Source organism: Ovis aries, chromosome 20 (assembly GCF_016772045.2).
Source record: "Ovis aries strain OAR_USU_Benz2616 breed Rambouillet chromosome 20, ARS-UI_Ramb_v3.0, whole genome shotgun sequence".
In the NCBI taxonomy this organism is placed as follows: domain Eukaryota; kingdom Metazoa; phylum Chordata; class Mammalia; order Artiodactyla; family Bovidae; genus Ovis; species Ovis aries.
The window spans coordinates 39,812,214-39,837,907 of NC_056073.1; the positions used below are offsets into that span (position 1 = coordinate 39,812,214).

The window sequence follows — 25,694 nt, forward strand, 5'->3', positions numbered from 1 at the left end:
GTTGCCTGTTTGTTAAATGGGTGGCTGGACCCAAGGCTTTCCAAGGTTCCCTCCAGCTTGGACGTCCTGCCTGCTGAGACTCAGCACCATGGGGTGCGACTAGACGCTGATCAGCTTTCAGCACCATCCTTGCAAAACTGCTGCTTCAGCCTGAGCAGCTTTCCCACCACTGCAGAGCCTGTCTGGTCGAAGGTGTCCAGCCCTTGGGAGCAGCTCGTGAAACCCCTGCGTGTGCTTCGTCCTCTTCTGCTCTGGTTGGTGATGAAAATCTAGGTCACTAGGGGATTGCCTGCTTTCCAGTAGGGGAGACCCCCAGGGCTGAAAAAGGATCAGATGCAGAGCAACTCCAGAGCAGGAAAGAGCTAAAGAGGTGCCTGAGAAAGGTGAGCCTCACCCCATTGAGGGGGAAGAGAACCAGGCCCTGAAGCTTTGGAAGGAGAAGGATTGCCATCCTGGCTTCCTTCTGTGGGTCAGGAGTTTTGTGAAATGTGAGGGAAAAGGTGAGTTGCCTTCTCTCGGAGTTTAGGGGGCTTCGGGCAGAGTGCCATCTCCACCTGTGCTTTGTTCTGAATCACTGGAGAGACCAGACCTGTGCCCTGGACTTGGCCTCTCTCCTTTATCTCTAAAGAGATATATTTACAGTCTATAAATAGAATATTCCATATAAACTATATTTATATAGTTATATTCTGAGATTATGTAGATTTTGATTTCTTACAAACATCCCATGGTTTTTCAAATTTAAAAACCACTGTTAAGTTGTGCAAGAAACCATGTTCAAAGCAATATGGCCTTGGACAAGTCACTTGATTTCCCCGAACCTCACTTTCCTTATCTGAAAACAAGGTTAATTGGAAATCCTCAGCCTGTCTCATAGAATGAATGAAGGAGGATTGACTAGGGTCAATGGTTCATCCCTTCATTCCACAGCCGTGCACAGAACACCTCCCCGGGGAGGCTCTGCTGGGAGAGAAATCCATAAGCAAATGTATGGGACTGTTCTTCCAAGAAGAGGGAAGAAGCACTTGCAGAAAAAGCACAAAGATAACTTCTTGGTGCTGGTGGTGTTGATGTTAACTATCGAAAAAGCAGGAGAGTTCCAGAAAAACATCTATTTCTGCTTTATTGACTATGCCAAAGCCTTTGACTCTGTGGATCCCAATAAACTGTGGAAAATTCTGAGAGAGATGGGAATACCAGACCACCTGACCTGCCTCTTGAGAAACCTATATGCAGGTCAGGAAGCAATAGTTAGAAGTGGACATGGAACAACAGACTGGTTCCAAATAGGAAAAGGAGTGCGTCAGGGCTGTATTTTGTCACCCTGCTTGTTTAACTTCTATGCAGAGTACATCATGAGAAACACTAAGCTGGAAGAAACACAAGCTGGAATCAAGACTGCTGGGAGAAATCTCAATAACCTCAGATATGCAGATGACACTACCCTTATGGCAGAAAGTGAAGAGGAGCTAAAAAGCTTCTTGATGAACATGAAAGAGGAGAGTGAAAAAGTTGGCTTAAAGCTCAACATTCAGAAAACGAAGATCATGGCATCTGGTCCCATCACTTCATGGGAAATAGATGGGGAAACAATGGAAACAGTGTCAGACTTTATTTTTTGGGGGGCTCCAAAATCACTGCAGATGGTGACTGCAGCCATGAAATTGAAAGAAGCTTACTCCTTGGAAGAAAAGTTATTACCCACCTAGATAGCATATTCAAAAGCAGAGACATTACTTTGCCGACAAAGGTCCATCTAGTCAAGGCTATGGTTTTTCCAGTGGTCATGTATGGATGTGAGAGTTGGACTGTGAAGAAAGCTGAGCACCAAAGAATTGATGCTTTTGAACTGTGGTATTGGAGAAAACTCTTGAGAGTCCCTTGGACTGCAAGGAGATCCAACCAGTCCATTCTGAAGGAGATCAGCCCTGGGGTTTCTTTGGAGGGAATGATGCTAAAGCTGAAACTCCAGTACTTTGGCCACCTCATGTGAAGAGTTGACTCATTGGAAAAGACTCTGATGCTGGGAGGGATTGAGGGCAGGAGGAGAAGGGGACGACAGAGGATGAGATGGCTGGATGGCATCACTGACTCGACGGACGTGAGTCTAAGTGAACTCTGGGAGATGGTGATGGACAGGGAGGCCTGGCATGCTGCGATTCATGGGGTCGCAAAGAGTCGGACACAACTGAGCGGCTGAACTGAACTGAACTGAACCCAGTTTAATATAGTGACTCCAGAGTCTTAACTGCTTGGGCTTGAATCCCAACTCCCACCACTTGGGAGTGTGACTTCAGTACCTCTATTTAACCTTATTGTGCCTCAGTGTTTCCATCTGTACAGTGGGAATGATATTAGACCCTGGGGCACTGGGTTGTCAGAGAGCTAAAATTAGAGCTAATACTCGTAAACTAATTGAAATAACGACTAATACGTGGTGAGCCATCTCCCACATTTATTATTGACACTGTTATTATTTCACTGTGCCTCATGAAATTGGTGTTGTAGAGCACGTTGCTAATGGGTGTGCCAAGAGTGCTGCTGGTTCTTGGTCCTCAGCATCATAGTCCCTTGTAATCATACTCCCATTTTTGTCTCCCCTCCTGCCTCGTGAGCCCCTGGAAGATGCATCCTGTATCGGAGAGGCAAGGCAAGGGAAACATGTCAAAGAGTCTCTCTTCTCTCTCTTCCTTCACCCCCACCTCCTGCCCTTTTTTGAGGTTGGATTGGTGCTCCTTTCACACTGAACAAAGGCTTTGCCTTGCAGAAAGGATCCTTCTGCATTGGTATGTCATCTGCCTTTAAGGGTGTAATTTGTTTCTGATGTATGCAGGGCGCTCCCTGGAGAAGGCTTTGTTGACGATGCGCAGAGGCCTCCTGTATCGATCGGTGATATAACGGTTCTATAGTGGGTGAATGAGGTCATTCTCATCGTGTTACTCAAGTCGGCGACCTTGAGGCCGATCAGATGACTAAGCCCCATAGGTGAATCCCTGGTTACAGAATGTCCTTGTTTAAAGGTAAAGTGGTATGACGGTGTTTTAAAGAAACGACTGCAGAACGAAATTACATGCCCCTTGGTGAGAGGCAGTCTATATTAATAAGCTCTGAGGCCACCCAGGCCTTCGTGGGACTGTTAGGGCTGATTTTCAAGAGTTCCTTTATCTGTACTTCTCTCTTATCTCGTCTCATTAAATTTCAATTCTCTGTTAAACTGCCATGACAGTGTATAATACTGTCAATGTGAAGCTCAGAGCGAAATACTTAGGGTTCTGAGTCTGTTGGCTGGTGTGCTTTTTCTTTCCTTTTTAAAAAATTCAACAGTGGGGTGGGGCAGAGCAGAAGATGAAAAGGTTTTTTAATACAAGAAAAGAGAGGAAGTAAGCATGATGATAAAATCTGCATGCGAAAAAACCCTAGTTTTAGAATAAAAAAAAAAGGAGAAGTAAACTGTATAGTTAGCCATACATTTAATCTGGATAAATGCATTAGCGATGCAAATAGGAGTTTCTATCTGCCAACATCCCTGTGGTTGCAGACCAGGCCTTAATGGCTTTGGAATAGATATAGGTCTTAAATGAACAAACTTTGAGAGCAGGTGGGCAGGTGAAGGGCAGTGGGTGGGTGAGGGGGAGGTAGGGGGAGAGAATAGGTTATAATACTTGTTTTGGAATCATTGGGCAGCAGTCAGCTGTTTTGTTGTTTATCCATAATGGCAACCCACTCCAGTATTCTTGCCTGGGAAATCCCGTGGATAGAGGAGCCTGGTGGGTTGCAAACAGTCGGACACAACTGAGCGACTAAACAACAAATAGCAAAAGTAGTACTTAACTATGTGCCAAAACTGTTCTGAGTGCTTTTTAGTATAGTAATCCTTTAATCCTTACAACCATTATTTTGGGAATTCAGCATCGGAGAACAGTGAGGTTAAGTAATTAGTCCAAGGTCGTTTAAACCCAGACTTTGTCTCCAGAGTTGGTGCCCTGATCACTTATAGTCTCTCACTGGCTGGCAGGGTTTTGGGGGCGTGGAGAAGAAGGGAATACCTGTCCCCAGGGTAGATTTCTTTTGCAGGTAGGAAGGAACTTAATTCTCTCAAAGGATTTCATCAAATGTCCTAATCTGGCATGTTTCCATTAAACTCATTGTATCTGATTGGGCGAACGTAGTGATTGTTGCAGCACTTCTGGGAAGTAAGATGTTTTTTCCCTTCCTAGTCGAGCATCTGTTTTTTCGCCTGAATTGTATTTTATTCTGATTAGAAAGTCATTGCTAGTATACAGATACTCATGCACTGAGCCCTTTTCTGAGGGTAAGCAGAGAGCTGGCTTTTGCCCTTGGTCGCATCACGTGGCAGACATGGCAGAAGAGAAACCCTTTTTTTTTTTTCCTGTGGCAGTTGACAAGGCCATCAATTCGCAGAGGAGGAGAACAGGGAAACCTTCTAGACAGCTTAAACATTTGGTGGCACTCATGAGTCTGTCAAGCATCTAAACTCAGGACAGTGCACACTTAAAATGATCTGGAATAAACTTTAACTTTCGTAAATATAATAATCCAGTATTCGAGTCAGAAGAGGCACATTTTCCCTAAATCATTTAATGAACTCCTATCTCTCAAGAAAAACTTGATACGAAACAAACACACAAAAAAGTCCTAAGGTAGGTAAGGTCAACTAAGAATTGAAGATCAAGTGAGTAAATAACCAAGTAAATGGAAATTATCAAAGAAGGAGATATATTGTGAATGCACTGTTCAAGATGTTTATTAACCAGAGCAATAATGATGTGTTTTTAAACTGTAATAAGGGCAAGTATTGAATTCCATCCAAGCCACACACATGATTTGCAGGGTCTGTGTGGAATATAAAACTCTGCAGAGTCTAGACCTCATATCCTATATGGCTTTTGGCTAATTAGCAAACATTGGCCTCATGTCTGTTACTCAATAGCCTAATTGCAGCTCATTGTCAAGAATGCAGTCTTTCACTGCTGATGGTGGGGTTGGGGGTGGATTTTCTGTAAAAGAGGTTAAAGGGAGAAATCATGAAACTTTCTAAAATGAGGTGCTCCAGAATAATCAGATACATTTACATTTGGGTCTAATAAACAATTCCTGAGAAACTTTTTTTACTGTGAACAACCTTAGCTGTGCAACCCTAAACAACTCACCCTGCCTTTCTGAGCTTCAGTTTCCTCACCAGGAAAGGGAATAATCTTAGTCCTCCTTGCTTTATTGTGCTGCTGTGAGGATTAATGAGTTAAAACTTCTAAATCTCTTAGAACAACTCAATGTGAGTTTCAACTTGAATTCTACCAATTGCTAACTTTGTTTTATTGGGCAAAATAGTTATATCTTTTTTTCTTCTCCTCATTGTCCTGTAAAATGAGAATGAAACCATTGAACAGCATTTGGGGTATTAAGTAACTACAGTCCATAGTTTATTCAGATTTCCCTAGTTTTTACCCGATGTCCTTTCCCTGTTTCAGGGCCCCATCCAGAACACTGTGTTACATTTAGCTGTCATCTCTCCTGAGGCTCCTCTAAAACATGACAGTTTTTCAGACTTGACATGACCTTGACAGTTCTGAGGAGTGCTGATCATTGGGGATTTTTCCTCTGTTTCTGTTAGGATTTAAAAAATCCCAGCTGAAGGATATTCAATGAAAGAACAGATCAGTTCTCCTCAAAATTGGTTAAGTTGCCATTTTCGTCACATCACATGTATCAGGGACACTCTATCAACGTGACTTATCCCTGGTGATGTTGACCTTGATCATCTGTCTGACGTGGCATTTGTGCCCTTTCTCCAGTCAGTTACTCTTGGGGTACACACCCCCACCCGCCCACCTTCCACATTACACTCTTTGGAAAGAACCACACCTAAGAAGTGGGGAGCTGTGTTCCCCCTCCTTGAGATCAGTGTATCTTCATGAATTCTTCTGCACAGCTTTGTGTAGTCCCCTCCGTTTATTTATTGACTCTCTCGTTTCCTTGTTGTTGTTCAGTCACTGAGTCGTGTCTGACTCTTTTCGATCCCACAGTCGCAGGACGCCAGGCTTCCCTGTCCTTCACTCTCTCCCAGAGTTTGCTTAGACTCATGTCCATTGAGTAGGTGATGCTATCCAGCCATCTCATTTCTTACATCAGTATAAACTAATGAGTATTTTTATTCTTTAGGTTATAATCCAATACTATGGATTTTATTCTTTAGGTTATAATCCAATACTAGTTATCTTGTTTCTTAAATTGTTCCAGTTTTGGCCATGGGGAATATTAGGAATGTTGATTCCTGTTTCGCTTTGATATGCCATCATCATTGTGTTTTTCTGTTTTGTTTTGCTTTTTATTTTGAAAGCATTCCTTTCATATTAATCTTGAATATTCCCTGCCCTAGTTCTAGAATTCGCTGTTTCTCCAAAGAACCCTGGTTCCTTTTACTACAAAACGGTGTTAGAAACCAAGGTCTGGGCAACTAGGGCTTACAGAAGTTTCCTGCTCAACTAATACTAGTTTCCTCCCTTCCTGCCGGGGAAGTTTGGCGTGTACAGTAGTGAGCGCCCTTGTGGCAGTGGGTCCTGGCTGGTGAGCCTCACTCACTGGACAGCATCAGCCCAGCTGGAAAAGTCAGCAGGATCTTATTCAGCTCAATCCAGGTCACAGTCTCTGGGGGGCAAAGTGCTATGAGAACCATCTCTGCCCTCATGGAACCCAACCCTCTAGAATCCAAGAGGAGTAACATAAAAGTGCTGTAGAAAATCAGAACAGAGAGAAGCCAGTGCAACCAAAGAGCATTTGAAGAAAGCTTCTTATACACTATTTAAGCTTGAGCTAGTTTCATTCCAGACGGGGAGATGGAAGAAAAGATATGAAAGTGTGGACAGATATCTTAAAAAAAATTATTTTTGTTAATCTCTTTTTTTCCCATGCTGTGTAGCATGTAGGGGTCCTAGTTCCCCAACGAGGGATTGAACTCATGTCCTCTCTATTGGAAGGCAGAACCACTGAACCAGGGAAATCCTAACAGATATCTTTTAGTAATTAAAGAGTCTCTTGATGAAAGTGAAAGAGGAGAGTGGAAAAGCTGGCTTGAAACTCAACATTAAAAAAAAAACAAACTAAGATCATGGCATCTGATCTCATCACTTCATGGCAAATAGGAGAGGAAAAAGTGGAAGCAGTGACAGATTTTATTTTCTTGGGCTCCGAAATCACTGTGGATGGTGACTGAAGCTGTGAAATTAGAAGACACTTGCTCCTTGGAAGGAAAGCTATGACAAACCTAGACAACGTATTAAAAAGCAGAGACATCACTTTTCCTACAAAGGTCCATTTGGTCAAAGCTATGGTTTTTCTAGTAGTCCTGTACAGATGTGAATCAGTCCATAAAGAAGGCTGAGCACTGAAAAATTAATGGTTTTGAATTATGGTGTTGGAAAAGACTCAAGTGTCCGTTGGACTGAAAGGAGATCAAACCAATCAATCCTAAAGGGAATGAACCCTGAATATTCATCAGAAGGACTGATGCTGAAGCTTCAGCTCCAATACTTTGGCCACCTGACGCCAAGAACCAACTCATTGGAAAAGACCTTGATGGTGGAAAAGATTGAGGGCAAGAGGAGAAGGGGACAACAGAGGATGAGATGGTTGGATGGCATCACCGACTCAATGGACATGAGTTTGAGCAAACTCCAGGAGATGGAGGAGGACAGAGAAGCCTGATGTGCTGCAATCCATGGGGTGGTAGAGTCGGACATGGCTTAGTGACTCAACAATAAGAACAACAAAGATAAGAAGAGGCCTGAAATTAAGAAAGGACTTTAGCTTTGGGGGTTTATTTCAGATATGAAACAGGGCTAATTGATTTTGGTGAGATAAGGGAAATGGGCTTTAGCCAGTGGTGTGTTGGAGCCAGCTTGAACTGGCTTTCACAAGTTAGTTGTTAAATTTTTAGGAATTTTGAGAACAAGTTGGCATCGTGTTGCTAGCCAGAAGTCAGTCATGGTGGGAGGGTTTATAGAGATCTGCAAATGCTACAAACCAGAGCTTCTTTCTCCCCTCCAGCTGTCTACCAATGGCTTTTGCTATCTAAAAATCTTGTCTATACCCCTGCGCTGAGTTTATTTTTTTCCTCCAGCAGTTTTTTTCCCCCCATATACACATTTCCCTTCAGTGCTTTGAATTCTCTGACAAGAACTGGCCAAAAAAAAAAGAAAAAGAAAAAAGCAAACAAGGTTACAATAGAGATGAGTGCTCTTGAAGAAAAATTGCATTTTCCATCATGTTGGCTAAAACTCTGATAGTTAGAAAATACTGTAGTTAGTGGGGATATTTGAGACCCTTGGATGGTCATTCTGGATAACTGAGTTGGAAGATAACCCAGGCTTCCTCCCTGTTTTGGGTGGGAGAATATCCATCGACTAGTAGGTAGATGTCCGTGTCATATATAAGCAGTGTGGCTGTAGGATTTTTCTCCTTCCTTATAGTTGGAAGAATCTTCCTGTTTCTTCTCAAGAATATGGGAAGAAGTATCATTTTCCTTCAGTTGCGAAACCATGACTCAGCATCACCCTGCTGGTAATAGGTCATGTGGCCCTCTGTTAGCTTGACTTTGCAAGAATGTAAGCATACCCGAGTAATCCCTGGAAGAGTGCTATGCGAATAGGGACAGTTCTCATAAGGTCACCTCTTGGGCATGGTTCTATGGCGTTGAGCATTGTTCAGAATTAGAGGAGCTTACATTTCAAGAGCATCAGCTAAAAGCAGTCAGATGCATGTGACCAAGGAGAGCTGGGTTAGAGAGGGAAAGACTTTTCTTATTGTAGGTGGAGATTCTGAGTTATCACCTTCATCCTCAGGGAGTTCAGTTCAGTTCAGTCGCTCAGTTGCATCCGACTTTTTGTGACCCCATGAACCGCAGCACACCAGGCCTCCCTGTCCATCACCACCTCCCACAGTCCACCCAAACCCATGTCCATCGAGTCGGTGATACCATCCAACTATCTCATCCTCTGTCGTCCCCTTCTCCTCCTGCCCTCAAACTTTCCCAGCATCAGGGTCTTTTCAAATGAGTCAGCTCTTCGAATTAGGTGGACAAAGTATTGGAATTTCAGCTTCAGCATCAGTCCTTCCAGTGAGCACCCAGGACTGATCTCCTTTAGGATGGACTGGTTGGCTCTCCTTGTAGTCCAAGGGACTCAAGAATTTTCTCCAACACCAGAGTTCAAAAGCATCAATTCTTCTGTACTCAGCTTTCTTCACAGTCCAACTCTCACATCCATACATGACCACTGGAAAAACCATAGCCTTGATTAGACAGACCTTTGTTGGCAAAGTAATGTCTCTGCTTTTTAATACGCTGTCTAGGTTAGTCATAACTTTCCTTCCAAGGAGTAAGTGTCTTTTAATTTCATGGCTGCAGTCACCATCTGCAGTGATTTTGGAGCCCAGAAAAATAAAGTCAGCCACGTTTCCACTGTTTCCCCATCTATTTGCCATAAAGTGATGGGACCAAATGCCATGATCTTCGTTTTCTGAATGTTGAGCTTTCAGCCAACTTTTTCACTCTCCTCTTTCATTTTCATCAAGAGGCTGTTTAGTTCTTTACTTTCTGCCATAAGGGTGGTGTCATCTGCATATTTGAGGTTATTGATATTTCTCCCGGCAGTCTTGATTCCAGCTTGTGCTTCCTCCAGCCCAGCGTTTCTCATGATGTACTCTGCATAGAAGTTAAATAAGCAGGGTGACAATATACAGCCTTGATATACTCCTTTTCCTATTTGGAACCAGTCTGTTGTTCCATGTCCAGTTCTAACGGTTGCTTCCTAACCTGCATACAGATTTCTCAAGAGGCAGATCAGGTGGTCTGGTATTCCCATCTCTTCCAGAATTTTCCACAGGGAGTTGCTTTGCCTTAATTACAGGGATTTCTTTTTCCTCTCTGTTCTTTCTTATGTCCTTCCATAAGTAGATAGGTAAAGTTCCCTTTTCGTCTTAGCTGTCACTGACATATTGAATCTCTGAGGCTGGAGCGTTCAGAGAGCAGAGTGCACGTCTTCTGGCCACATCACAGATCTGGAGTGCCATAGTTCACTCTGGTCACAGTGGGGTCTGGCTGCTCACCGTTCAGAAGTCAATAAAGAGGCAACGTTGGTGGAAAGGAAAGTTTGCTTTATTTTTGAGGACTGATATGTGCAGATGGAGGAGGAGACAGAGTTGTGCCCAAAGGCTGACTCTCTCCCCTCTCCCGGCAGTCAGTGGGCAATAGCCTTTAATGGGGTTTTCAGGGATGTATCAACTAAGGAGGGGGCTACATGCAGATACAGTACAATCAGCTCTGACGTTCATCTTGCCATTGGCCATGGGGTGGTCTGATCTGTGTCATCTTGACTGCTTTAAGTATAGTTAATTTTCAGTTCCAGGTCGGATTGTTCCCACTTTCTTGAGTTCAGTTCTTGGAATTGTGGCGGCTTATGTCATCGCTACAGTCCGGTCATCATGTAGTTAGCTTCTTCCACCTGGTTGGGGTTTCAGTATCTACACAACAGCTAACAGGATATTCTCACAGCTCAGAATATTATCTACAGCCTTTGAAGAGGAACTAAAGGTCCTTGACTTTGCTTAATGATAGAACTATTATTATTTGGTCTTGTTTGACTATTTTCTTTTGTTTCTGTATTTTCTCATTTCTCTGATTAAACATGTTTTTTTGTTAAAGTTTTTCTACAGACAAAAAGCAGGTGGAGGACATGGGTGGGGTGGGCAGGGACCATAAGGTCCTATTCTGTGTTGATGGGAACCCTCGTGTTTTCTTCTAGTCCAAATGATTCTAGATGTAGTGAAAGTGAAGTCGCTCAGTCATGTCTGACTCTTTGTAACCCTATGGACTGTAGCCTACCAGGCTCCTCTGTCCATGGAATTTTCCACACAAGAGTACTGTCAGTATTCAGTTCAGTCACTCAGTTGTGTCCGACTCTTTGCAACCCCATGAATTGCAGCACGCCAGGCCTCCCTGTCCATCACCAACTCCCGGAGTTCACTCAAACTCACGTCCATCGAGTCAGTGATGCCATCCAGCCATCTCATCCTCTGTCATCTCCTTCTCCTCCTGCCCTCAATCCCTCCCAGCATCAGAGTCTTTTCCAGTGAGTCAACTCTTTGCATGAGGTGGCCAAAGTACTGGAGTTTCAGCTTCAGCATCATTTCCTCCAAAGAAATCCCAGGGTTGATCTCCTTCAGAATGGACTGGTTGGATCTCCTTTGCAGTCCAAGGGACTCTCAAGAGTCTTCTCCAACACCACAGTTCAAAAGCATCAATTCTTCGGCACTCAGCCTTCTTCACAGTCCAACTCTCACATCCATACATGACCACAGGAAAAACCATAGCCTTGACTAGATGGACCTTAGTTGGCAAAGTAATGTCTCTGCTTTTGAATATGCCATCTAGGTTGCTCATAACTTTTCTCCCAAGGAGTAAGTGTCTTTTAATTTCATGGCTGCAGTCACCATCTGCGGTGATTTTGGAGCCCAAAAAAATAAAGTCTGACACTGTTTCCACTGTTTCCCCATCTATTTCCCATGAAGTGATGGGACCGGATGCCATGATCTTCATTTTCTGAATGTTGAGATTTAAGCCAACTTTTTCACTCTCCTTTTTCACTTTCATCAACAGGCTTTTTAGTTCCTCTTCACTTTCTGTCATAAGGGTGGTATCATCTGCATATCTGAGGTTATTGATATTTCTCCCAGCAATCTTGATTCCAGCTTGTGTTTCTTCCAGTCCAGCGTTTCTCATGATGTACTCTGCATAGAAGTTAAACAAGCAGGGTGACAATATACAGCCTTGACGTACTCCTTTTCCTATTTGGAAGCAGTCTGTTGTTCCATGTCCGGTTCTAACTGTTGATTCCTCACCTGCATACAGATTTCTCAAGAGGAAGGTCAGGTGGTCTGGTATTCCCATTTCTTTCAGAATTTTCCACCGTTTATTGTGATCCACACAGTCAAAGGCTTTGGCATAGTCAATAAAGCAGAAAGAGATGTTTTTCTGGAACTCTCTTGCTTTTCCCATGATCCAGCGGATGTTGGCAATTTGATCTCTGGTTCCTCTGCCTTTTCTAAAACCAGCTTGAACATCAGGAAGTTCATGGTTCACATATTGCTGATGCCTGGCTTGGAGAATTTTGAGCATTATTCTACTAGCGTGTGAGATGAGTGCAATTTTGCGGTAGTTTGAGCATTCTTTGGCATTGCCTTTCTTTGGGATTGGAATGAAAACTGACCTTTTCCGGTCCTGTGGCCACTGCTGAGTTTTCCAAATTTGCTGGCATATTGAGTGCAGCACTTTCACAGCATCATCTTTCAGGATTTGAAATAGCTCAACTGGAATTCCATCACCTCCATGAGCTTTGATCATAGTGATGCTTTCTAAGGCCCACTTGACTTCACATTCCAGGATGTCTGGCTCTAGGTGAGTGATCACACCATTGTGATTATCTGGGTCTTGAAGATCTTTTTGTACAGTTCTTCTGTATATTCTTGCCACCTCTTCTTAATATCTTCTGCTTCTGTTAGGTCCATACCATTTCTGTCCTTTATTGAGCCCATCTTTGCATGAAATGTTCCCTTGCTATCTCTAATTTTAAGAGTACTGTAGTGGGTTCTATTTCCTTCTCCAGCATATCTTCCTGACCCAGGGTTCGAACCCGGGTCTCCTGCATTGCAGGCAGACACTTTACCACCTGAACCACCTGGGAACAGCGACTGTCAAATTTTCAAACCCAGTTGCAATTCCTCAGCTGCTTCCTGTAAACCAGCCCTCTCAAGCATGACAGACTTGGACCTCCTTGGGATAACCTGGTCCAAACATCACCTGAAAAATGTGATTTTTTTTTTCAAAACTTGTGGTTAAGTATGCATAAAATGAAATTTATTGTTTTTAAGTGTACAATTCACCAACATAAAGGACATTCACAGTGTTGTTCAGCTATCATCATCCATTCATCTGAAGAATGCTTTCTGTCTTCCCAGACTGAAACTCTGTACCCATGAAGCAGACCCTCCATTACCCCTCCTTCCAGCCCCTAACAACCATTCTACTTTCTGTCTATGAGTTGGATGGCTCTCGGTACCTCATATAAGTGGAATCATATTGTGTATGTCCCTTTGTGACTTATTTCATGTAGCATAATGTCCTCGAGATCTCCTCCATGTTGTAAGATGTGTTAGAATTTCCTCCTCGTAAAAGGCTGTATAATATTCCACTGTGTGTTTGATGACTACCATTTGCTCATTCACACTTGAGAGCATCCACCTTTTGCTTTTAAAGAATAAGACTGCTATGAACATGCATGTACAGATGTATGTTCAAGTCCTTCCTTTCATTCCTGTTGGGTGTATACTCAGAAGTGGGATTGCTGGATCATATGGTAATTCTGTGTTTAATTTTTTTAAGGGACTATGATACTGTTTTCCACAGTAGCTATATCTGCACCATTTTACATTCCCACCAGTAATGCATAAGCGTTTCAGTTGCTCCACATTCTGGCCAATACATGGTATTTCTCTGGTTTTGTTTGTTGTTTTTGATAATTGCCACCATCCTAAGAAGTGCAAAGTGGTATCTCAGTGTGGTTTTGATTTGCCTTTTCCTAATGGTTAGTGATGCTAAGCATTATTTTGTGTGCTTATTGGCCATTTGTGTATTTTCTTTGGAGAAATGTCAGTTCAAGTCCTTTGTCCATTTTTAATCAGGTGGTTGTTTTTTGCCCTGGCACTGATGTCTCCCTGATTGCCTAGAAAGGTCACTTCTTCTCAAGGCTATTGGGCACTTACCCAGGGTTCTCTGGGGCAGCCTCTTGCCTGCTTCTCAAGGCTATTGGGCACTTACCCAGGGTTCTCTGGGGCAGCCTCTTCCCTTTACGTGTATGTCATGTGGAGATCAATGTAGAGACTTGCCTTTCTGGAAAATTCCACCGACATTGAAAGATTTGCCCTTCCTGCTTATTGTAAAGGAAGTTCAGTGGTGAGTGCTGCAGAAATAAGCCAGTTACTGCTTTTGGATAGTGTGTGATATTGTCATCTGACTTTTTACTAAGTAAAAATAAAATCTCTTTTGGGGAAAAGGAGGAAACAGAGATTCTGTTTTTCAAGTTCCTAGTATGATGATATTATAGACAAGGGGTTGACAGACTCTGGCCCATGGGCCATATCTCACCTCCTCTTGCTTTTACAAATAAAATTTTATTGGCGCACAGCCATGCCCGTTTGTATAGTATTGTCTATGGCAGCCTTTGTGGTACAGTGGGAGAGCTGAGTGGTTGTGACAGATTGTCACACCCACAAAACCTAAGACTTTTGCTATCTGGCTCTTTTTACTGAAAAAGTTTGCCAGCCCTTGACTATTCTAGATATTTAAGAAGTTCCATTAAACAATCGATACAGTATAGTGGTGTTGACAGCTGACCATTCATGCTATACTGGAGTAGTTTGAAAGCTGTAAAGCTCACGTAGATGTAAGAGAAAATGACTTTGAGAATTTGCTGAACTCCAACTTTGTGTCCAGATGTGTTCTTTAATGAAGCCTTTTTTGTTTGATTGGGGCCTTAACTTTTGCATCTAGCACCGCAGGACTCCTGCCCAGTGTGACTGAAATGTTTCTAACACAGGCAGCATTTTTTAGAGTCACAGTACCTAGGGGACTTTGCTGGTGGTCCAGTGGGTTAAGACTCCAACGCTTACAGTGCATGGGGTGCAGGTTCAGTCCCTGATCAGGGAACTAAGATCCCACATGCCATAGCGAAAAAAAAAAAAAATGTCACAGTATTTGACGCTTGCCTTTGCCCTGTGAAAGTCCCTATTTATACTAAACTTCGGTGAAGTAGCTCTGATCTTTACGTATAGTAAGAGGAGTTATACTGCAGGGACATGGCTGTGAAATGTACAGCACAGAAAGCTTGTGGCTTTTTACTCTAAAAATAGCATCCTGCTTCTTTTATCACTCCCTCCAAGCCAGAGATACAGCCTTGCTAAGGTAGTAATGGTCAATTTTGGAATTTTGAGATACCGTTGGTTTGCTGATTTTGTTTTGCTCTCTGTTCGACCCTTTAGCCATTCATGCAGTGAACTTATGCTCATTACTAACAGAATTGTTAAGGTGTATGGGAACGGACTTTGAGGACCTTATATAGTATGTTTTGGCAACTCAAGGATATTAAATATTCAATTTAAAAGGTTTTTATTTTAAGCATTGTAGTGTGTACATCTCAATCCCAAACTCCTAAACTATATCCCTCCTTTGCTGGATAACCAACAAGGACCTACTGTATAGCACAGGGAACTCTGCTCAGTGACAACCTAAAGGGGAAAAGAATTTGAAAAAGAATAGATGCATGTATATGTATAGCTGAATCCCTCTGCTGTGCAGTTGAAACTAACAGAACATTATTAATAAACTCTACTCCAATATAAAAGTTTAAAAAAAGATTATTTATAATATCCTTTGAGATCATTGGAAATTCTAGACCTGCACACACACAACATACACTCATAATCACCCACAAACACAGGCTCCCAGGAAATCATAAAACTAGGAGTAATGTCTACCTGAAAATGCTTCATCACAGAGAATGGCAGGTAACCATTCAGTGCAATCCAAATAGGATCTCTATAATGGATGAATCCGGTGAGATGTCCCATTTTGCTGTAGATATAATATTTATCTAAAGGCAAAATAGAGGCTTTATCCCAATTTGTGAGGCTTACTGGCCCAACTAATAGTGAAAGCGTTAGTTTTCATTTGTTGTTGTTTAATTGCTAAACATCCGACTCTTGCGACTCCATGGACTATAGTCCACCAGGCTCCTCTGTTCATGGGATTTCCCAGGCAAGAATACTAGAGTGGGTTGCCATTTCCTTCTCCAGGGGATCTTCCCGACCCAGAGATTGAACCCAGGTCTCTTACGTCTCCTGCATTGGCAGGCAGGTTCTTTACCACTGAGTCACCAGGAAAGCCCATTGGTTTAATGCTGATCTATAGCTTTATAGCCTTTTTTCTTTACTTTTTGAGAAGAAAAGTTGACTTCTTCCCCCCTCCACTCCATAATCTAATAATCAGTATTTCTCTTCCAGATGTGATTCCTAACCTATAGTGATTTTAATTACTCTCCTTGGAAACCGCTCCCCAAACCGCTCTGTCTCCTCCAGAGCTTAAAGGCTTTAATGTTGAGCACAGTTTGGTGAGAATCCCCTTGCAAATGATTTTCTTCAGTTGGTATGAGGGCAGTATTTCCTTATTTTTGTATCTGTGTGTGTTTTTCCCCCTAGGAACAGATTTTCATGGTATATATTTCCCCGAATCTTTTCAGTTTGTACCATCATCTTTTCAATTTGTAGACACATTTTGGAATTCAGATCTTGCCCTTAGAACAACTGGGGGGTCATTCATCTGCTCAGTAAGTGTGCCTTCTTATTTATGGCCCAGTGAGACTTCATTCATTTCTGCATATTTTGGTTGTCTACTGTTGATGCCAGACACTGGACTCAATGTTGGGAATACAGAAATAAATGATGTCAATTCCTTGCTCTCAGGGCTGGGCCACAGTTGAGCGGGGGAAATGCAAACTCACAAAAATTTACAATGGAATATGATTGTGGAGATGTGTACCACATGCATTATTAAGTCTGGGGAATTTGTAAGCTTACTTAAGTCTTTCAATTGAGTTAGACTGTGGATAAGTGTATCAGATGAGAAACACATAAATGGTATTTATTTACTCTGAGGTAGTAAATGGAAAAGTTGAGCGAAATAAAATGCATCTATTACGACCACCGGCATCCAGCAAGGCCACTGCCTTTGTGCCACTATTCTGCCGGCACTTTCTTCGTATGTGGGTCATTAACACTGTGTTTAGGTCAGATGAGAGTCTGTTCCATCTGCTCTGATAGCTGAAGTAAAATGCTGATGGAGATCATTTGAGATCGTCTCTGTGCTGTTGATTGCATGCTTGTGGCTCATAATCAGAATGATGCGAAGTAACTGTTTGAGCGACTTGCCACGGCTACGTTTTGTGTCGTTGCAACTATCAGCAGTTTGGTCCTGCTCCTCTGCCTGAAGCATGTTTGCCCAGCGCCTGTTGGATGGCGCGAGCCACCCTTCACTGTTGTGGGTGACGTTGGTTCTAGCATCCTCACTTGCTGCCCCCCATCTATTTTATAACCTGGAAAAGAAATGTCTGCTTACTTAGTGGGAGCAAGGGCTGGCTTTTGTGTTCAACAGAATGCTGCGTACCAGGGCTTCCGTACAGAAATCCACATGCTTGTTGCCACGGTGCTTCTCTCTTTTTCTCTTCGGCCAGAAAAGCCAGGCAGACCTGGCTTTGAATTCTTGCTTTGTCACCTACTGGTTATGTAACCTTGGATAGGCCACTTGTCTTGAACCTTGTTTTCCTCATCTGCACACTGGGTCTAAGAGAACCTGTTTTACAGAGATTTTGTGAGGATTAAAGATAGTAGATAAAACTTGTTGGCATAAGTGTTGTTCAGTCACGAAGTTGTGTCCCACTCTTTTGCAACCTCATGGACTGTAGCCTGCCAGGCTTCTCTGTCCGTGGGATTGCCCAGGCAAGAACACTGGAGTGGTCCATTCCCTTTTCCTTTTTCAGGGGATCTTCCCGACCCAGGGATTGAACCTGTGTCTCCTGCATTGAAGGCATATTCTTTACTGCTGAGCCACCAGGGAAGCCCTTGTTGGCATAATTAGCCACCCAGTAAATGGGAATAGTTAATACTAAGGAGTCCAGTGCTTACTCAGGATGACATTATACAATGGCAACACAGAACTTTCCTAAATCAGTAGTCCAAAAATATGTTGTAAGTGTGGAATAGAGAGTATCAGCCCAGTGTTCCTAGCTACATCATGTTTACCAGAGACACATAATTGGATGGGGGTATCTTAGAATCTAAACCCTCATTTTCCATGGCTGGGTCTGCTCTACAGAATGTACTCTGGGCCAGCCCACCTACACCATCAAAGGATGTACTCCGGGCCGGCCCACCTACACCATCAAAGGATGCAAAGGTCCCTTTGAAAGCACATTTAAGAATGTGTGTCATTTAGGTTCCACTGCATAAAAGAGACATTATACTGGATACTGCAAAACACAGCCTGACCATCTGGTTTCCTCTCATGCAGAAAGCAGGGACCGCTACAGAGTGAAGCAAAGCAGAAACTCTGTCCCTTGAAGAAGTTCATGGTTAGATCTAGGAACTTCTCACAAGCTCCTGAACTGTACCATCAAAAGAGATCTGTTAAACGTAGCTCACTCCATATTCCTCCATACAGTAAAGTCCCTAGAGGGAGCTGTGGAAGAGGTGCTTTCTCTGCTTCCATCCAGAGCTAAAATTTAAGATCTAAGTTCTTATCTCCAGGTGTTGATGCTGTTACTCATGGACAACATAGAACAGTAGAAATCTCTTCTAAGAACATGCCCCCCACCCCACCACTAATTGTTACTTCCCCTAACAGCCGCATAAGCTGGACAAAGCACGAACTGTTCTTAGAACCTAGCGTGTGAAGGGTTTATCACCTGTCGAACTCTTGTGTTTCTCCACTTTTGGTCTCAGATACCAGGATTTTTCAGCTGGTATCTGATTTGGCATTTCTCTGCGGCCACAGCGTGTCCTGTCTTTCTTTCACTGTGCTCCCTGGCAGTTCCCCACCTCCTGCCTGCTTGTAGGAGCAGGGTTGGCAATGCATTAAAGGGTTCCATTCATAACTGGAGGAAGAGTTCACTCTACACTCTGCTGATCGTGGGGCTACCTTCACTTTTCCAGTTACAAGCTTCTCAGTCGAGGACAAGCATGTGTCGCGCAACTCAGTTAAGCTGTATCACATATGTTTTTACCAAACCAACCATTCTCTTTGAGAAGGAAATTAGATTAGAAATATTGAGATTGCAGAAACATTCCCATTCTTGATATCTTCTAAATATGGTAAATTCTGATTTTTTAAAAAAAGTTTTCTAGTTCGTATAATGTGATTATAATTTTTAGGTTCACACAGCAGTCTACAATTTCCAGTTTACTTCTTTCTGTACCATGAAGTCACTCCACCACAACTGGGCCGCAAACAGGGACACCTCTTGAACCTCAGACTTAGGATTTTCACACTTGAAAGAGGCATCTATATCCACTGGTAGTCCTAGTCTTTAAAATTTTGTCCCCTTTCAATGTATTGGAAACTCACTGAATATTGTGATTTGTGATATTATTCCCTACAGTATATGTATTAGTTTGTAGTCTGCTCAGCTACACCCACTCAAACCAAAACAATTTTTTGTTATTAAGGCTTCTGATATTTATACACGCTGCCTTTCTCAATCTTGATGAAGATGTAGAAGCAAAACCATCCCATGCTACCACAAGTGTAGTCGTTTCTCATAAATGTGGGATACTGATCAATTCTGTAAATTCAACAAATATGGATTTAGTGGTTCATTTTTTCATCGCAATACTCTTGTAGTCCTTACGCAATTATAATGGGGATGGATTTGTTGATGTTAAAAGAGGTTTGCAATATAACAAGTAAAATATTAGACAAGAACAATATGAATGGTATAGAATGTTATAAATACATTATATGTATGTATATAATTTTATTTATATAAGTATGTGTATGTTATATTCTGTATATTTGAGCATAGCTGAGAGCTTGCCGCTGTTGAAGTGAAAATGTTCAAAGTGTTATTAGTGGAACTTTTGCTGCTTTGTATTATCTGGGTTTTTTTTTCCTTCCTTATCTGTATTACCTAATCGTTCACGTGGGCGTGTGCCTAGGCGCTTTGGTTGTGTCCGACTTTTGTGACCCCGTGGACCGTAACCCACCAGGCTCCTCTGTTCATGGGATTCTCCAGGCAAGGGTACTGGAGTGGGTTGTCATTTCCTTCTCCAGGGGATCTTCCCGACCCAGGGATCAAACCTGAGTCTCTTAAGTCTCCTGCATTGGCAGGTGGGTTCTTTACCACTGAGCCATCTGACAAGCCCTAACTGTTCACAGCAAATGGTTTTACTTTGTTTCCATTTTTCTCATCTCATTTTTGAGGAGGTGGAGAAAGAGAGAATACAATACAGATACCCACAGTTTTCTCTGCTGTGTCTTGTCATCACAGATCTGTAAACATGTTCTGCTGCCCAGCATTAGGGGATTTTCTTTTTACTAAGTCTCTTCTGCGTGCCAAGGACTGCACTGAGAACCTGAGACATGATGTGAAGTTGGTATTATGACCGCCAGCAATGCAAATAAGGAGAGGGTTCCGAGAGTTGATGTCCCCGGCATCACACAGGTGGCGGGTGACGCATCTGAGACTCAGACTCAGGTTTGACTCTGAAATCAGTGTGTGAGGTCCTGGTGAATCTCACTCTAGACCTCCTGTCTGCCTTGAGGAGGAAAAGGTTAATGTATGCGAGTGAATTATAAAGCGTTGCTTTCAAAAGACGGCGCTCAGAGACTTCACCAGTGGGGCCAGGACCATCTCTCGGGGATTGCCGTGTTTCCCTGCAGTGCTTTCAGTCAGCCTGTGAACTTCCCAAGAGGCAGGATCATGTGCTCTCAGTACCCCTCACCTCTCCCCGCACAGGCTGGTGGTCAGGGAGAGGGGGTTTCTCCCTGGAGCTGTGAAGGCAGCCTAGAAGATTCTGAGGCACCGAGTCTGGGAATCTGTGGCCAGTGGACCCCTCCCCGGGAGGAGACTGTCCATCCAGCCCTAGAGGTTGCAGTGCTTCTTGCCTTTTAGGGAAAAGGAAGGAAAAGCAGTGGCTGGAGACTGGATCCCTGGTACTCTGGGATCGTGTGAAAATTACCAGTCGGGGGAGCTAGGCTCGCCTTGCCTCCTCCCCTCCTGAACCTGCAAAGCCGTCTTGAAAACAGCCTGTGGAAATTTTTAAAAACTTGGATCTTGCACCGAGTTCCTTGGGTGATGCAGATTAAACGGTCTGTGGCTGTCACCGCCTTATCTGCCTTTGTCTTCCAGGCTTCCTCTTCCAACACTCACATCATCTCGGTTCTTTCCCACACTTTATCTCAGACACCGTGGCTTCCTCACGGGATTACTCAGTCTGCCTGATATGTGGGCGCCTCTCTGCCAAGTCCCCCTTCCCATAGGAGCTTAATTATGGATCCCTTTGGGGTCATGGACTTCAGTGGCGGTGGGGGGGAGGGATGGATTGAGTTGTGGGTGCCCCATTTTGGGAGAAGGCAAAGTGACGTGATAGGATGCTCTGGTTACTATGAAGACATCTTCCGTTAGCCCCATTGTGGGGGTGCAGATGTGGCGTTTTTAAAGGTCTACCTAAAAACGATTTCCCAGTCACCACAATATATGTGGACTATATATTGTATGGTCAGGCCGATCAAGATGGCAGTTCCCTTGATCTCTACATCGCCTGCCCGACCAGGCTCAGCTTCACTCACATGACTATCCAGTCCCTTAATTACAAGGCTTAATCAGTAACTGCCTACGTGCTTGCTCTGCCCTAACCTCTGGGTTTCCCTGGTAACTGCGGGAGCCCACCTGCCCTCTACTCCCCCTATAAATTGTAGCCTCCTCCCCCATTAGTGAGAAGTGCGGACATGTCCGTGTCTTGTTCATCGTCTGTCACACACGGGGAGTTATCTCTCCAAGGCCTCGGTGGAGGACCCCCTTGTCCAGTAAACCAGATGTCCCTGTCTCTGTCTCTGGGCTCTTCCTCCCATCTCGAGCCTGGGCAACTACAAGGCTTGAAGACCCGCGGGGTGCGGCCCCACGACACTCCTTTTTCAAAGGTTCACTCCTCCGGAGATAAAGGAATCATGCACATGATTATTTTCTCCATATTAATTGTTCAGAGCGCCGTCTTTACAATTCTCATACTCAGCCAAGCAGTGGGAGGTCCACGGTCTTCAGCCATTAGCTGTGTGCCTAGTAAGTAATCAGGGGCCCAGTGCTAGGCCCCCTGGCCCGCGTCCCCAAGCCAATTTATAGGATGGGTTTAATGTTTTATTTTTAATCTCTTTTTCTCTTCCAGTTGTCCAAAGAAATTAGTCCGTTTTCTGGGTGGAGAGAGACCAGACTGCTGTTTTCACAGGGTGAGTGATCCTTTGACTCCTTCACGGGTGTGTTTTACTTGCCTCGCTTGGTACGCACTTATAATCCGTAGGCCTTCTCCCAGCTGGAACCGAGATACTCTTCCTACTCATTGCGTCTCCTCTTCCCTTCAGAGGGGAGGGTTCCCCCGGGTGTTTTGCTGCCATTTGATTTGGCTGTTCACAGGTTTTGTCTCCTCTAAGTTGGTCTTCTTCATTGCTGTTACCTTGTTCATCTCGCAGAAGGGATGAGAGAGGAAATTTTTTTTTTCCTCCAGTGGCTGATGCACAGAACCACAGCCGTGGGCAAGGAGAACCCACGCATTTTGTTCATGTGACATACTGTCTTAACACCACGACAGAGAATAATAGGATGTGAGCACTAGATGGGACGTTAGAGCCCGTCTGGCAAAGCCCCTGTGTACAGACGGGACAGCTGAGGTCCCGAGGGCTTCCGTTCCCCCGCCACCCTCTTCTGAGCCTAGATTATGAGGGAGGCATTGGAGTCTCAGCTGTGTGCAGTCATGGCCCCCCAACCCCACACACAGCTGTCTTTTGAGTCCCAGTGACCTCTGAGGATACAGTTAACAGGTGGTTCAACCTGATGTCATCCCGATGGTAAAGAATCCACTGCCAGTGCAGGAGAGGCTAGAGACCCAGGTTTGATCCCTGGGTTGGGAAGTTCCCTGGAGGAGGAAATGGCAACCCACTCCAGTATTCTTGCCTGGGAAATCCCATGGAAAGAGGAACATGGCAGGCTCCATCCATGGGGTCAGAGAGTCAGACAAGACTGAAGGCACCCTCACCACACCGTACCTCCACCCTTCAAGACAAGTGGCAGGAGGAGCATTCGCCCCCACTTAACTTTCTCGTACTTGACTACTACCTAGAGAAGTTGATGGCATGGAGGTACCCAGAACCAGTTTTGTTTGGGACCTCATCTGAAAAGGCCTATTGTTTCTTTCCTTTGCGCCTTTCCCAAACCACCGTATTTGCAACACCTCGTCATGTGCTGGGACTCCGTGGTCCACCTGCTTTGCTGCTAGACTCCGAGGCGCACCTGCAGGTGCGTGCGGGCCAGCTGCAGAGCGGCACGCCCCCACCCAGGACTGCCTGCACCTGCAGAGCGGGGCTGAACAGGGTTCTTGCCGTGCTGTGCAAATTTGGCATGCAGTCATACACTCTCGGAGGAGCATTCCTTCTCTAAAAAAAAAAAAAAAAAGATATGCTTTCTACGTGAGAGTACAGTTGGGGGGTACTGTGGAGACTGTACAAATGTGGGATCCCAGAAGGTGGACCGACCTGTGGTTCTTTCAAGTCACCTGTGCCACACCTGGCTCTGGATCACCTTCATTTAGGTTGCCAGTCTAAGTGCTCTTATTTCCAAAACGTCTCATCACCTCTAGAGCTTGATCCAAATCTAGTATTAAGAGCCCATGTCCCTCATTGTATCCCACTTCTCAACGTAATCACTTTATCTTGACAAGCAGAGGGTTTCTCTTCAGCCCTGCCGGTAGTCCTTGTAAAGAACTTGATTTTTCTGCTCATCAGGGTACAGAGATAGTCTGTGTTCTACCAGCGTCCTGTATAGAATTGGATTGCTGATTCACTAAGGGACTGCCTATCTCGCCTGCCTATTACTCTAGAATTGATGTCTCCTGTCCCCCGTACTCCCTGTGCATGAACTGTGCATCATTAGAAGTGTGAGGGTGTCCGTTCCCTCATCTTATCCAAGAAAAGCCCAGAAGGTTTATCCTCCAGAGCACACCACTGTAACGTGGAATGCCAAGGCCTGCTAGTCCCTGGGGAAACCAGAGGGTCTCGGTGGAACCAAGAGGTTGATCACGACTAAAGCAGAAGATGGTGAAGGGCCTTGGGAAAAGGCGGAAGGTGCTGAATTCCTTACCTATTTTGTGCTGTTCTTTAAGTAAAAAACTGGTAGCGATGGGTATGACCTGAGGAATGGTAAAGAAGTAAAATCAGGACCACCTGAACCCACGCTGAGCCGCTTTCGGCACCTTCGGTTTGCTGCTGGGTTATAAGTAGTTTGAAGTCCACAGTCAGGAGGCATCAAATCGTTGTCCCCAAAAACTACATGCTGTTTGCTTTTACTGGTTGTGGGGAACCAAAAATATACCGAAGCTGTGAGTTTCTTAAAAAGCAACTCAGAGGCTGATCCCCACGCCTTGTGTTGGTACCACACAGTTTCATGTGCTTTGCAAGCGTCAAGCTTGTGAAACGGGTCCACTGGGCTCCAGCTCGTGGTATTCGGTGGGGCTGGACCCTGGAACAATGCTGCTGCTGTTTCCAAGCTCAAACAGCGCCCGGCCTCCATGGTATCCCTTTAAGGGAAATACTCCTGCCAGCGCTGCGATTTTATTTGCCAGAGGCCAAGTAGCAGTGGCATGTATCGGTTCCATAGCAACATGTCTGCAGCCAGAAAAAATATCATGGCCGTGGTCCTGAGCAGGATGAACACAGCCCTGTGCCTCCCGCCTTTTTTTTCCATGTTATCCCGGCCCGCCTTTCCTCTCCTGTAGAGAGTGTGGACTGGGTCATTGTTATCCGTCTCTGCTATCAACACTTGCCTCCTGTCCCCACCGAGCTGGGGGCTCAATGAGGAGAAGGCGGTGTCTGTAGTAAAATTCTGCAGGTCCCCAACTGTGCTGGCAGAGAACTGCCCAGCCCGAGTCGGTGAGAGCCTGTTCTTCTAATCAGCCCTCTGGCCAGGAGACGCTGGCAGAGGGGCATGGTGGGCAGAGTGCTTCCTGTACATGGCACTCAGCTGCTCCTGGCTGAAAGTGGACAGGGAAACAGGCCACATTTAACGTGGTCCACAGGGGGTTGAGGAGACCCCTCTCAGGGCAGTGCAAGGGCAGGCTCTGTAGGGCTGCACTCAGCGATCCGTTGCACATGGCGTATCTTCTAGGGGCTTCCACCAGAGGTGCAGTTTCTAAGTGCAGTCTCTCCAGTGTGTGTGTGTGTGTGTGGGTGGGGTTTTCACATTTCTTTGATGTTTTCTCATCTCTCAAATCCTCCATGGGGACTTCCCTGACTGTCCAGTGGTTAAGACTCTGTACTTAAAATACAGGGGGTGTGGGTTTAATCCCTGGTCGGGGACCTAGGATGCCACATGCCATGTGTGTGGCCCCCCACAAAAAAGAAAATTCTCCGTGAAACCATTGTGATCACTCTTGGTATTAGCAGATGCTTCCCCCCCACCAAACTCCTGACTCATTTAAAAAATCTTTACCATCTATTTGACATTTGATTTTTGTTTCCTTTTTGATACATAACACTTTGGGGGCCTGAGCAGTCTTTTTAGGTAAAGAACCTAGGAGCCATCCTTCTTACTGTTCATCTTTTTTAAAATTATTATTTCTCTAATGCTCAGAACTGAGTCTTGTAGATCGTAACTATACCATTAATATTCCTTCATGATAATGTTTTGGTCTCATCCAGTCTCATAAGGAAGCAATGAGGCAAGTTTGTAAATACTAAACGTTTTTCAATTTTTAAGAGAGGAAAGATAAATTCAAAAATTTCGTTTACTGGTGTGGTTTAAAAAAACATGTAG

The 25,694-nt window shown here is 44.3% G+C and overlaps 1 protein-coding gene across 16 annotated transcripts in view; it reads left to right on the forward strand.

Annotated features, from left to right (window-relative positions):
• ATXN1 (ataxin 1) overlaps positions 1–25,694 on the forward strand; it is a 430,615-nt gene that overhangs the window by 220,951 nt on the left and 183,970 nt on the right. For all 16 annotated transcript variants that reach the window (XM_060403504.1, XM_060403497.1, XM_060403500.1 and 13 more), the window contains one exon: positions 22,060–22,120. The gene's annotated coding sequence lies outside the window, so the exon portion shown is untranslated. The remainder of the gene's footprint in view (positions 1–22,059; positions 22,121–25,694) is intronic.